The sequence below is a fragment of the Medicago sativa genome, chromosome 7 (assembly GCF_051527215.1).
Source record: "Medicago sativa cultivar Bolivia chromosome 7, Bolivia_mono, whole genome shotgun sequence".
Classification (NCBI taxonomy): domain Eukaryota; kingdom Viridiplantae; phylum Streptophyta; class Magnoliopsida; order Fabales; family Fabaceae; genus Medicago; species Medicago sativa.
Genome location: NC_140755.1, coordinates 64,983,001 through 64,998,503, shown reverse-complemented (window position 1 = coordinate 64,998,503; position 15,503 = coordinate 64,983,001). Strand labels below are relative to the sequence as shown.

General features: G+C 39.6%; 1 non-coding gene across 1 annotated transcript; it reads right to left on the bottom strand.

Annotated features, from left to right (window-relative positions):
- Positions 1-371: 371 nt before the first annotated feature.
- LOC146907710 (small nucleolar RNA R71) lies at positions 372-477 on the bottom strand. The gene has a single exon (XR_015020980.1). It is a non-coding gene; the product is annotated as a small nucleolar RNA R71 (small nucleolar RNA).
- Positions 478-15,503: the final 15,026 nt, after the last annotated feature.

Genomic DNA, 15,503 nt, shown 5'->3' with positions numbered 1-15,503 from the left:
ACCAAGACCTAAGCTAGGAGACTACGGGTTAGCCACTCATCGCGGTCAACTGACCCACACTTTTCAACCAGCTAACCCCGTAGCTTTCGACATCAAGACAACTGTCCTCAACGGTTTGAGGGACAAGCAATTCGATGGGACTGAAGCGATGAGTCCTCATGAACACTTGAGCCGCTTTGCTGAAACCTGCGAGTTTTGTGTGCAACCAGCCACCGTAACTGAAGCACAAAAGAAGCTAAGGCTGTTTCCTTTCACCTTGACGGGAAGAGCAAAAGATTGGTTGCTAACAATACCGAACGGGACTGTCCAAACATGGGAAGAGTTAGAGCTGAAGTTCTTGGAGAAATATTTCCCTATGTCTAAATATTGGGAAAAGAAGATGGAGATCTCTAACTTCAAGCAAGGAGAAGGTGAATCATTGTATGATGCTTGGGAGCGATTCAATTTGCTTCTTAAGAGATGCCCTAATCATGAGTTCACCGAGAAGCAATACCTCCAAATCTTCACTGAGGGGGTAACACCAAACACTAGAATGTTCTTAGATGCTTCCGCGGGAGGTAGTCTCAAGAGCAAAACTGATCATGAAGTCCAAGCTTTGATAGAAAACATGGCTGGAAATGAGTATCGTGCTGAAGCTAAGAAGAAGGAAAGAGGAGTGTTTGGGGTGAGTGAACAAACTGCTATCCTTGCTAACCAAGCAGCTATGAACAAACAAATTGAAGCTCTAACTAAGGAGTTTCAAGGGTTCACTTTGGCTCATAAACAACAACAAGTAGCTGCAATCAAGTGCGACTTATGTGGTGAAGAACATCCCAACGGTGAATGCGTTCCGGAAGGATCAAGTGAAGAAGCTAACTTCATGGGAGGTTATCAAAGGCAGAATCAATACTACAATTCAGGCATTAATAAGCATCCAAATCTAAGCTACTCAAATAACAATGCTTTGAATTCTCAAATGCTTACTCCTCCTCAACAACAACAAAGGAAGCCATCAGCTCTTGAAGAAACTATGATTAACTTCATGAAGATGACTCAAGGCAACTTTGAAGAGATGAAGAAGAGTCAAGAAGCTGAAAGAAAGAACAATGAAGCTTCTAGGAAGATGCTTGAAACTCAACTGGGGCAATTAGCTAAGCAATTGGCTGAACAAAGTAAAGGCGGATTCTCAGGTAACACTAAAGATAACCCTAAGAATGAGTCTTGTAATGCTATTGAATTGAGGAGCAAAAAGGTTTTGACTCCTTTAGTTCCAAAAGCTCCAAAGAAGGTTGATGAAGTAGTTGAGGTGGAGGAGAACGATGTAGTTGAAAAAAATGATGAGGATGTAGTTGAAAATGAAAATGATCATGGAGTAGTTGAAAATGAAAAGAAGAAAAAAATAGAGGGAGATAAAAGTGAGAAATTGATAGATGAAGACTCAATCTTGAGGAAGTCAAAGAGTCAAATCTTGAAAGATGGAGACAAGCCACAAATTATTCCATCATATGTGAAGCTTCCTTACCCTCATCTAGAAAAGAAGAAAAAGAAGGAGGAAGGACAATTCAAGAAGTTCATGCAACTTGTCTCACAACTTCAAGTAAATATCCCTTTCAGTGAGGCTCTTGATCAAATGCCTTTGTATGCCAAGTTCATGAAAGATTTGCTAACGGGAAGAAGAAAGCCTAAAGATGATGAAAATATTTCTCTTTCCGAGAATTGTAGCGCCATTCTTCAAAAGAAGCTACCACCTAAGCTGAAAGATCCTGGTGCTTTTACTATCCCTTGTTCCATTGGACCGGTAGACATTGGAAGAGCTTTATGTGATCTAGGAGCAAGTATCAACTTGATGCCTCTTTCAATGATGAAGAAGCTCAAGTGTGGGGAGCCAAAACCAACGAGAATGACCATTACTTTAGCTGATCGGTCAATCTCTTATCCTGTTGGCATACTTGAAGATGTGCTAGTCAAAGTTAATGATCTTGTGTTTCCAGCAGACTTTGTGATCTTAGACATGGCTGAAGATGAAGATATGCCACTCATTTTAGGAAGACCTTTCCTTGCAACTGGTCGTGCTTTGATTGATGTTGAGATGGGAGAGCTAATGTTGAGGTTCCATAATGAGCAAGTGGTGTTCAATATCTTTGAAGCAATGAAACACCGAGAGGAAAATCCCAAGTGTTACCGGATTGATGTTGTTGAAGAAATAGTAGAAGACAACTCTCGTGAACCTCAACCACCACAACCTCTTGAAAGAGCAATTGTAAATTCTATAGAGAGTTGTGAGCATGATGAAGATCTTGAAGTAAGTGATTGTGTGAAGCAACTAGCAGCAAGCAAGCAAGAGTTGGGTCCGGTAAAAATAGAAGAATTAATGGGTAAGCACTCTATGGATGCTCCTATTTTGAGTGGAGAAGGAGAGAAAAATCCAGAATTAAAAGAACTCCCTTCTCACTTGAAATATGTTTTTCTCACTAAGGATGCCTCTAAACCAGTAATCATCAGCAATACCTTGACACCTTTGGAAGAAGAAAAATTAATGAGGGTGTTAAGAGACAATCAAGGAGCTTTGGGGTGGAACATTTCTGATTTGAAGGGTATTAGTCCAGCTTATTGCATGCATAAAATACACATGGAGGCTGAATACAAACCGGTGGTTCAACCTCAAAGGAGACTTAACCCAACAATGAAGGAAGTGGTAAAGAAAGAGGTGCTGAAGTTACTAGATGCAGGTATGATCTACCCTATCTCTGATAGCTCATGGGTAAGTCCGGTCCACGTGGTACCAAAGAAAGGTGGAATGACGGTGGTGGCTAATGAAAAAAATGAATTAATACCCACCCGTACTGTTACTGGTTGGAGGATGTGTATAGACTACCGGAGGTTGAACACCGCAACAAGGAAGGATCATTTCCCTTTACCATTCATGGACCAAATGATTGAGAGGTTGGCTGGCCAAGCCTTTTATTGCTTTTTGGATGGGTATTCGGGGTACAATCAGATTGCGGTAGCTCCAGAAGATCAAGAGAAGACAGCCTTCACTTGTCCATTTGGTATATTTGCTTATAGGAGGATGCCCTTTGGGCTGTGTAATGCGCCGGCGACCTTTCAAAGGTGTATGCTCTCCATCTTCTCTGACATGATAGAGAAGAATATTGAGGTATTTATGGACGACTTTTCTGTGTTTGGTAAGTCTTTTGATCAATGCTTATTTCACCTAGATGCTGTCCTTAAACGATGCACCGAAACTAACCTTGTTTTAAACTGGGAAAAATGTCACTTTATGGTGACCGAAGGTATAGTTTTGGGGCATAAAATAAGTGCGAAGGGCATAGAGGTGGATCAAGCTAAAATAGAGGTTATAGAGAAGCTCCCTCCACCTGTTAATGTTAAGGGAATAAGAAGTTTCTTGGGGCATGCTGGTTTCTATCGGCGTTTTATAAAAGATTTTTCAAAAATTTCCAAGCCCCTCTGTAACCTCTTGGTCAAAGAAACTGAATTTAATTTTGATGATGAATGTTTGAATGCTTTTTCTTTGATTAAAAACAAGTTGGTAACTGCACCAATAATCATTGCACCCGATTGGGATGTACCATTTGAACTTATGTGTGATGCAAGTGATTATGCTGTTGGTGCAGTTCTAGGCCAACGCAAGAACAAGTTTTTCCATGCAATTTACTATGCAAGCAAGGTTTTAAATGAGAATCAAATTAACTATTCCACAACTGAAAAAGAGTTGCTTGCGGTAATTTTTGCATTGGAAAAGTTTCGTTCTTATCTAATAGGCTCCAAAGTCATTGTTTTTACAGATCATGCAGCTCTTAAATATCTCTTGACCAAAGGGGATTCAAAGCCTCGACTGTTGAGGTGGATCCTTTTGTTACAAGAATTCGATCTTGAGATTCGTGACAAGAAAGGAGTAGAGAACGTAGTAGCTGATCATCTATCAAGGCTGGAAAATGATGAGGTGACAAACAAAGAGAAGGCCATCAAGGCCGAATTTCCTGATGAACAACTGTTTGCTATTGAAGAAAGGCCTTGGTTTGCTGACATTGCGAACTTTAAGGCCGGTAACATAGTTCCTGATGATATGACCTATCCTCAGAGAAAAAAATTCTTCAAGGATGCAAACCACTACTTGTGGGATGACCCGTATCTGTTTAAGATAGGAACTGACGGTTTGATAAGACGTTGTGTTGCAGGTAAGGAAGCTCATAGTATCATGTGGCACTGCCATAGCTCAGCTTATGGGGGCCACCATAGTGGAGAAAGAACCGCGGCAAAAATTTTGCAAAGTGGATTCTGGTGGCCCACCCTTTTCAAAGATTGCCACGACTTTGTTGCACATTGTGACAAATGCCAAAGGACAGGTAACATCTCTAAGAGGAATGAGATGCCCCTATCAGGAATCATCGAAGTTGAACCATTTGATTGTTGGGGCATCGACTTTATGGGACCTTTCCCTTCCTCTTACTCTTTTCTTCATATTCTTGTCTGTGTTGATTATGTCACTAAATGGGTTGAAGCGATACCTTGTGTTGCTAATGATGCTAAGACAGTTGTTAACTTCCTGCATAAAAACATTTTCACTAGGTTTGGAACACCTAGAGTCTTGATCAGTGATGGGGGGAAGCACTTTTGCAATAATTTTCTTGAAAATTTGCTCAAAAAGTATAACATAAGGCACAAAGTTGCAACTCCCTACCACCCACAAACAAGTGGTCAAGCAGAGGTTTCAAACCGTCAGCTGAAACAAATCTTAGAGAAAACAGTTGCGTCAAATAGGAAGGACTGGTCTAAAAAATTAGATGACGCACTATGGGCATATAGGACTGCCTTTAAGACTCACCTCGGGCTCTCACCCTATCAGTTAGTCTATGGAAAGGCATGTCATCTACCAGTTGAGCTAGAACATAAGGCGTACTGGGCCATTAAGACCTTAAACTTTGATCAAGAAGCCGCTGGTAAGAAAAGACTCTTGAAACTTAATGAACTGGAGGAGATGAGGCTTAGAGCATATGAAAATGCGCTCATTTATAAAGCCAGGACTAAAAGGTATCATGACAAAAACTTAGTGTCTAGGGATATTAACTGTGGGCAATTAGTTTTGTTGTATAATTCCAGGTTGAAACTGTTTCCTGGAAAGCTCAAGTCAAAGTGGTCTGGACCGTTCTTGGTGAAAAGTGTGTCACCTCATGGAGCTGTCGAGTTGATGACACCTGAAGGTGACCGAAGTTTCAAGGTAAATGGGCAAAGAGTTAAGCCATATCTGGGTGGCGACCTACCGAAGGCAAGGGTAGGACTTATTTTGAATGATCCTTAGGGGTCGTCATGAGTCAAGCTAGTGACGGTAAAGAAGCGCTTGGTGGGAGGCAACCCACATTTAGATTTCAGGTAGTATTTCTTATTTCTTTTTATTGCTTTCAAATATTCAAAAACACAAAAAGATTTTAGCTGAAACAGACAGAAGAAAGAAAATTTTTGTTTTCCAATACTGTGCAAATCGTGACACGTTTTGGGCAAAACGTGACACGATTTGCCCTCCCTCTGAAGCTCCTCTCAGAAATTTTTCTAAGTTAAAAAAGGTGCCATTCGACATTTCCAAAAACGTGTCACGATGCTGAAATCGTGACACGATTTTTGGCACCTAAAATTTTTTCTAAGTCTCAAACTGGTGCATTTCGACATTGAGAAATCGTGACACGTTGGCCAAAACGTGACACGATTTCTGGGCAAGAAAAATTTTCAAAAAGAGAAATCGTGACACGTTTAGCCCAAACGTGACACGATTTTAGCAGTTTCAAAAATTTAACCGTTACAAAACCAAATCGTGACACGTTTTTGGCCAAACGTGACACTATTTTCCCAGTCTATAAATATACCCAACACGATTTTCATTCCATTCACTTCCAAAAGTAGCTAAACTCTGCCAAAATTTTCCCAGAACCCTAACCTACGATTTTCTAACCCTTTTCTACCACAAATCTTCATCTTTTCATCTTCCAATCATCAAACCATCACCATTAACCTTCATCTTCACCCACATACAAACCAAATCCAACATCTCAATCCTCTCCACTCCAACCCTAACCCTAATATCCATTTTTCTCCAAACCCTAACCCTAACCATGGTTGAGACCCGCAACAAAGGCAAGTCCCAAGCCACAGCCCAACCAGCCAAAAAGGCCAAAATCGCCCCCAAACGCAAACAACCTGTCAAACCTAGCCCTAACACCGCACCCCCACCGTCCATCAACCACCGGTTTTATAATACTGCTGCCCGTGACCGTTTCAAGGACATCCGAGGCTATAGGGTGATCCCGGAGAGAGGTTTTGATTTCACCAAACTCATCTCCAACCCCGAATTCCATCAAGTGATCACTGAGAGAGGGTGGGAGTCCCTTGTGAGTATGATATTTGAGCAGGCCAACAAAACGATTGGGATAGAATTCTATTCCAATGCTAGGTATATGGGGAGGAAGTATGTGTCCTATGTGAGGGGGAAGGAGATAGACTATAGCCCGGAGAGGATTAATCAGTTGCTGGAGATTGTGCCACCGGAGATTTGTGATGTGAAGAGGAGGATGGAGGAGTGCAAGAATTGGGATGATGAAAGGTGGGAGGAGTTGCTATTGCAGATTTGTGTTGAAGGTGCTAAGTGGCATGGAGGGTCACATATGCTGTTGAGGGCTGACTTCAAGCCCCATGCAAAGGCGTGGGCATCTTTTGTGGTGCAAACTATTGAGGGCACCTCTTGTACTTCAGAGATTCCGCTGCCCCGATTGTTGACGCTGTCTGCTATTCTTGATGGTGCACCCATCAATGTTGGTGAGTTAATTGCCGACAATATCTATATGTTTGCTTCAGGTACCAAGAAAGCACTCCCTCATTTGAGCCTTATCAATTGGCTTTGTGAGGAGGAGGAGTGCGATTTGTTTGCTAATGATTTGAGTGCAGCAATGATGAAGCCCATCACCGACACTTACATGGATGGCTTTGTCAAGGATTATCATGACCGCATGCAGACTATCATGGGTGCCGAGGCAGCAGCAGCAGGGCAGCCACAGCCGCCACCACCACGACAGTCACAGCCACCACCTCAGAGTCAGACTTTTGCTGGAGAGGGGAGCAGTCAGCAGGGTACCTATGCACCCATTCATCCGATGATGCTGGACTACATGTTCGGCCATGCCAACTGGATGAATGAGGTGTCAGATCAGGAGTATTGGAACCGTCCGAGATTTGGTCAGGAGTTCACTGAGGCGGTCTGCCTCAACAGGAGGAAGATGACTGGGTCTTTCGAGCGCTTTGATGGGTCCGAGGAGGCTATGGACCACTACTTTGATGTCACCAGAGGTCGAGCTCAGGATAGAGAGCAGGAGATCCGAGCTGACTTCGCTGCTGGTGGAGCTCAGTCTAGGCAGCACTTTGGGGAGGATACCTATGCAGAGGAGGACCCCAATACTTGGATTCCGGAGGACCAGATGCATGATGTAGTGGGCTACTGATGGCCCATTATTTTGTATTTTTCTGTTTTTGTTTCAGCACTTTGGTTATGTAACTTTAATTTTATGTTCGAACAATTTTAATTGCTTTTAATTAAGTTTAACTCGGTTTTACTCCCCGTTTATGTAATTATTCCTGCACTTGTTTATTATTGATGAATTTGTTTGTTTAGTTGACTTTTTACAGTTTGATAACAAATAGCTATTCAAGTGGTATTCCAAAAGTTCAAAAGGAGGAGTGACTTGGTTTTCAAAGGCGAAGTGTACGGCGTTGCTAGGTAGTCACATACTCCCAGAAATCTCAGCCATAAGGTTCATTGCCATATTTTGTTTTTCAATTTACTTATATTTAGATTAGTTTTCCATGCAACTACATTTCTAGAACTTGCATTGTTTCTCTATTATTGATTGGTCTTTGTCAATTACACACTGAGGCAAAAGTGCTTGGTCCTGTGAGCCTTTTGAAGCCTACCCTGATTTTAATTGTTAAATTTATCCTTTTCTTAGCCAATTTGAGCCGGTAGGATTAGAACTTTTTGTTCGGTGACAAACTACATTACAAGCCTAGAGACTTTTAGGATTTGTCCCTTAATGTATTTTCTGAGTTAAGGCATTGTAGAATGTTGCTAAAGATTAAGTTTGGGGTTGCTATTGGAATTTGCAACCAATTAAGTTTGGGGTGGGGGTACTAGAGAATAAGAGAACAAAAAGAAAAAGAATTGTCATGCAAAATGCAAAAATACATTCAAAAATTGGTGTATGAAGAAAAAAAAAATGAAATGAATGATGAAAAAGGGACCAAACTTTGAAACATACGAGTAACTTCAAACTCGATTGTCCCTAAAAGATATAAATATTCTCTAGTACCTTTGCAACTGTGGTTCTATTAGCTGAATGAATGTGTTGGATTGAATTTTGTGCTTTAACTTTCGTAGGAATGCCTAGCTCAAATTTTGTGTAGCCTACTTATCCAAACGTATCCCACCTTTCACCTAAGCCCCGTTATAACCCTAAATACCTCAAAAGTGTGTAAAGATATTGACTTTGATTGATGTTGAGAAACTTTTCAAGCGTATGGTAATATGTAGACCTGCATGTCGACTGGTAGAACCCTATTTCAAATATTTGCGTGGAGTTGTGAATTGGTGGATGCATACAAGTCAAACTAGCTCATCATTAGCTAGTAAGGTGTTGAACTTTTGGGTACTACTGCTTGAATAGGTAATTGTTATTTCACTGTCAATTGTCAGCTTTGCAAGTAAATTCCTTGAGGACAAGGAATGGTTTAAGTTTGGGGTTGTGATGACATCTTGTCATTACGTAATTTTATATGTATTTTAGCACAAAAATGGAGTTCACAAGGAGACTTATGCAGCAAAAGAGCAGAAAAACTGAAGAAAATACAAAGAAAGAAAACGTGTCACGATTTATCAGAAACGTGACACGATTTAAGAGCTTCAGAAAGGTTTGGTTTGACATCACCAAAACGTGTCACGATTGGTAAAACGTGACACGATTTGGTGAAGCCCTAATTCAGTTTCTTGCTCCAGAAGGTAAAAACGTGTCACGATTCACTTAAAACGTGACACGATTTGGGCGATTTTCTGTGCCTATTTATGCTGAAGTCTATTCCAAAAACAAGGGTTACGAATTCTAGAGAGCGAAGTGCGATTTTGCAACTGCAAGGAAGACCAGGAGGACGATTTCTTCATCTTCCAACCACTTTGTGTATGTTTTATTACCTCTAATGATTATGTTATTTGTAAACACTATTATGAGTAGCTAAATCCATTAGAGGTTAGGTCTGAGATGATTCGTTGTAACCCTAATTGAGATATTATGTTGTGAAACTCTATTTATTGTGAATGATATTCTAGTCTTTATTCAATTCAATTGTTCTTAATGCTTTTTATATCCTGATCAAATATAAATATGATTTTGTGAGAATGAATGACTACTGACCATAGCTTTCTACTTAGACCTATTGAATTGTTCTAATAAACATGGTTAGTCTAGGAATGGATAATCGTTTATTAGTGATATTAGGTTAACGTGCTTTAAACCTTCAAAGATTATTAGACCACCTAAGGGATTAGGGGCTGTAGTTTAAGAAGAGGGTCCTAACTCAAGGGATTGATTAGGACTATTTTGTTAACTATCGTGGGATTAGAAGATCATTCATACGAATAGGTGCAACATAACAATTAGGGGAACATAGATGATTCGATAGACCTAAACTCATCTCTCTCTTATTCTTGAAAACCAATTTATTTTTAGCAATTACTTTTATGCAATCAACCAATCTACTGCCTAGTGGCAAATCAAAATAACCTTTATACATCCTAAAATACAACGTAGTTGAATTATTGAGATTAAAAACAGTCCTCGTGGGATCGATATTTTTACTACTTCGATAGTATTTGGTGCACTTGCCAGAGATCTATCAGGAAAGACCAAGGGGAATCACAAACTCCCACCCCAACCACTATACCACACCAGGACGATAGCAAGACACACCAAAAACAGATGCACCGACGACTCAGACAGCGCCCTACAAAAGACACACCCCAAGCCCCCTTCCGGGAGCAGAACCCCACGCCTAACAAGATTGAGCCTAGTAAGAACACTCTCCAGAATAAGCTGCCAAGAAAAAACAACCACTTTGGAAGGAGCCCACGACTTCCAAACCCGAGAGACCGCTTGCAAGATAGGACTCTCCGGGGCACCCGCTGCCGGGAGACCATTGAGGAGAAAGGTATAAACTGACTTATCCGAATAACGACCATCAGGATTGTGCCTTCAAGACCACACATCCCCCCTCTCCACACGTGACTTGCTGGACACTACCACGAGGAACTCATTGAGGAGATCAGTTTCCCAAACAAATAGAGCCCTCTTTCACCTAAGGTCCCACACCTAAACACTCCCCTCCCACGCTCCTACATCCCCCACTCTACCATCACCTTGGAGGGACAAATGAATGAGCCGACTGAATCTAACTCTAAGGAGGATCTCCCCACACCACATCATGCCAGAAATGGGTCGAAAGCCCCATCCCTAAACACCCTGGACACCCCTTCGGAGAACCAGTCCCTGGTAGCCTTCCTATCTCCCCCCAAGAGAGAAATGTTAGACCACCACGAGGAGACCCCACAAAGGTCGGAGGGCCTACCACCCAGATGGGGAGATGGCTGGCAACCGCCATAGCGGGCATTGATAATATCTTTCCAAATACCATCATCTCCCACAAGAGTTACTAGGTGTTGTTGATTCGTGTTTATCCAAGAGAAGGTTCCAGAAAATAAAACCAGTTAGTATTTTATTCTGAAGTTAAATGAAAAACTAAAAATAACAATAGCCAGCCAAACACAAGAGCAACAAGAGGAGACATTTGTTTCTATTTTCATCATATCTATCACAAAGAAGGAATGACGAAAGAACAGCAACAACAATTATGCCACCAACAATAATGTAGTAAATAACAACAAAAACATTCCCTCAAAAAAACAACAACAACATGAAACTTCAAATAGCTTTTTGGCATGATAGTACTACTAAAAAAACAAAAATTAGTGAGGGAAAACATGCAATCCCTCTCTAATTCCGTCACTAAATTTTGCGACCGGAATTTGTGAGATATTTTATTTTCTCCGTCACTAATTTCCCTTCCTAATTTTGCTTTTCCTAGTAGTGAGTCCAAAGCATCTCGCAAGTGTCATAGGATCTCTGATAAATGCAAAAAAAAGTTGAATTGAAGACATGACTACATCAAATTATATATTCAATACCTTATGCATCTACGTAGAGAAAACTTTTTTACACAAAAATAATGATCATAAACTTATTCATTTTTTGTTATAAATTAGTAATGAAAACAAAATGGTCCTAATATATGCTCATAAAATTATGGGCTTGTCCACAACCAATAGAGATATTCTATACCATTCAAATAAACTTCAAGAATAACACTCTCAATGGTCCTTACGTATAGAACATCTGCCCAAAGTATTAGATTTGTTAATATCTATTATTTATGAACTGAAGTGTTCCCATGAAGCCAAATAAACTAATTGCAGGGTGGCGTGCCTTGTGGCTCTGCATCTCCTGGTATCTATTCTAATTGAAAAAAAGAAAAATTTTAGTATAAGCCTGCATATTGAATATGCCACGTTTTATCAAGAACAAGTGATCTATATACTTTTCCGGAAAGCGGTCAAGTAAAGAATCTTGAAAAAATGATTGCAACACCAATCTAAATCGAATATATATGAAGCACAATATAAACTCCTATGATGATGTAGATGACTCTCAATCAAACCTAACTCAAGCATTCTTCCCTTAGATTATTTTCCCATGCCCTCTCTTGAAGTTCCATTTGCTCTCTCCTCCCTTAGACTCATCCTTGTAAATTGGGTGAGGACTAGAACAATACTTGCATTGTATCTAGTCCTTGGGATTCAAATTACATTTTCCTTAATACAAATACTAAACACACTTATTGAATGTGGATATATATATTGGGTTTGGATGGGATAATCTGCATCCTGAGGTTTAGAATAACGGTTGTGTAATTGTATCTAAGCCTTGGAGTGCAGATTATCTCTTCCTTAACACCAATGGGCGCAAAATTATGAAATTAATGGCCTTCATGTGGTAGTGATTAAATCTTACATCAATTAGGAATGAAGGAAACGTTGGATATATAAGTGTAGCGACACATATACTTAATACCTTAAGGTATTGGGAGAAGATATGTTGCCAAAGTCTCTTAGGGATACTGGACGTTGAGCTCATTGCTGCTCCCGGCGCTCCCAAATGCCTTAACAAATGGTATAAGAGATCTAGTTAAGTTCAGTGGGGGAGCGGGAGCAGGATCCTAGCGTGAATCAGGTTAGTGATATGGGTCACTCAAACTTGGGGTGGAGATTGTTGGGTTTCATGTGTGAGTGATTAAGTCCCACATCGAGTAGAAATGGAGAAAACGTTGGATGACACATATATTTAAATCTTGATGGTTTTGGGTGATGATATGGTGTCAAAGTCTCTTTAGAAATCCTCGATGTATACCCAATTACCACTCCAGCCGCTCTCAAGACTACCCAACAAAAATTAACATGACGGTTTCCATTTTCCATTAGAGCAATATGTCTTCTTGATGGAATCAGTATAATTATTGGGTAAGGATTAGATAATCTGCATTCTGAGGTTTATAGCAATATTTTAGCTATCTTTAATCCTTGGAATGCAGATTATCCTTTCCTTATTGCCAATGCAAAATCGATCATTTGATCACTTATTGTAGTATAACAGTGTGACATTACTAACCATGGACAAGCATTCGACAAACCCTAATTAAGGTAGCACTAGTTTTTAAAAATATGGCCACTTTCTTACTCATGCTCATTTTGATTGTGTGCCGCTTTTGTTCTTTAGCTAAAACTCTTATAACACAAAAGTTAAATTGGGAAACCTAATTAAGGTTTGGATTCGATATCAATGTCTTGTGGAGTAAAGATTCCAATAGTTAGCGTCTCATATGAAGCTTAGTCTTAAAGGAGATTTGGTAACTAACAGTTGAGCTCGTACATTTGAATGGCCTTTTCTATTATTATCTATTCAAAAATCAGATTTGTCCACTATTTTGTGACATAATATAACCACCGAAAATTCCTGCGTTGCCATTGTTAGGAAACATGGCATCCATTGATGAAAGAGAGAAAAGCTTAACTAACTTTGTATTGATGAATATGAAAATGTTACAATGAGTAAAAGTTATCCCACTTATGGGGAGGTTACATCTATATATACTAATAGAACTATGTATCTCTAATAGTCCCCCTCAAGTTGGAAGGTGTTCAAAAACACATCCAACTTGAAATGAGAAAATACAAGTAAAGATGCCGAAAATACATCGGCTAAGAAAAAAAATCAAACAAGTGCTCATCCAACAAGAAGCAACCACAACTAAAGGTTGAATCAATTGAAGGAAGGAGCATCAAAGCAACGCTTAACCACCATCCGGCAGAAGCCAATATCAACAAAGCCAATTAAGGCACAACACTTAACCATCAAGAGTATTCAATCACTCAAGATAGAAGCACAAGACAAGAAATACAAGGATATCCAAAATCAATGATGATATCCAAAAAGAAGTGCAAGGAAGAGTCATAGTCTACAATGGAAGGAGGTCATATACAAGACCAAGGTTCCAAAGATAAAATTGATGCCCTCCAATGCCAAGCCGAGACAAGAAAAACCAAATGCAAGGAAGAGCCATAGTCAACAATGGAAGGAGGTCATATGTTGAACAAACTTCACACCAAAAGGACCATGAAGCAACAAGACCAAGCTTCCAAAGATAAAAGTGATGCCCTCCTATGCCAAGCCGAGACAAGAAAAACCAAAAGCAAGCCAATAGAGATGCATAGCCATGTGATGTGTCTTCAAACCATAGAAAACAAAACCATGTTGATGCATTCAAACCATAGGCCAAAAACCAATGCTTCCAATAATGAAGCCAAACCAAACAACAATCCAGGACAAAGAAACCGAGGGAAGATAATCAATCCAAGAATCTTCCAACAATCCAAAGCTGAGCCAGAATCATAAACCTCACCAAAGACCAATAGAAGAAACAATTCCTTGAGCAAGAATCTTTTGACAACTATATCACGGTTCCAAAACATACAAATGTAGTGAGAAACCCTTGAACAGTCCATAATACATGTGACAAGGCTCCAATGTCCAAAAAAATAGTCCAACATTTCCAAAACTAATGAGCTGAAATGCACAGGGACTGTTGGCAATAACAACAAAACTTACATCTCCAATAAAGTGCAGCTGCTGGAAAACAGAAATAGAACACAAAAGATGGGTACAATTATGCAGTCAACATGTACCAACTGATGAGTGGCAGCAAGCCTTGTACTTTCAAAAAAAAAAAAGAAAACCAATCCACTAAGAATCAATGGCTGATGGTGTTGTAAAATCAGAACCAATGAATGTCAAAGACAATCCTCCAGAAAAAAAATACACAATTGTCCACACACCACCTTCCAAATTCTGCAACAAATGGCATATTTGGAGTAGGATTTATACAATCCAATGACCATAATATCTGAAATGGAATCTCATTTGAAAACTTGAGTGACCAATTAGTATCAATCATAACTTGATTACTCATTGACATAACCCGATTCTCATGTTCTTGGCATCATACAAACTCACAATTGCAATGAGCTTGATGAATATATCCATAGACCAGAAGCATAAGTGTAACCATGAAAATCCATATTCAAAGGTAACTTGTATCAAACATCTTTTGGGCACAATATTGCTTCACACATAATGAACATATATGTAGACAATAGCAACTCAAACCAAAGAACAAATTGAAACAGAAACAATGATTCAAAGGCAGAAACAGTGATTCAATGTAACTGACTCATGGAAGAAATCGTAACAGAATTGGGAAAAGAAAAAAAAATTGCGATGAGAACAAATACCCAATCGAGCAAGAACGAAAAAGAAAATTGAATCAAGCGTGAAAGTAAACCTGATTCTAATCAATAAATCGAAGTAGAATCGAACGAGAATTGCCAAAACATAGAGCGCAAAAAGGAATCACGCGCGAGACGAACACAAAGATGAATAAGGAACCAAAGATTTGGGGAAAACCGCAGTAACGAGGGATTTCGAGCAAGAAAATCGAATCGAAGATGAAATTGAACATGAAATTTCGAAACCCTAGGATTTGGGGAGAAAATGATGAGAACGAATTGCTATGAAAACGAATATAGATTGATTGTGAAATTGAATCAGAACGTGAATTCTGATCAAGAAATTACAACCGAATTTGGACATTGAAGGATGAACAACAATTATAAGAACAAAAAATCGAAATATCACGAAAAGGACGCAAAATTCACTGATTCAGAAAAGGGAAAAAAAATGAATAAGAAAGGAAAGAAAGAAAGGAAACGGAAGATGAGAAAATTGAATTTTCTCGAGAAAATGCAGCGG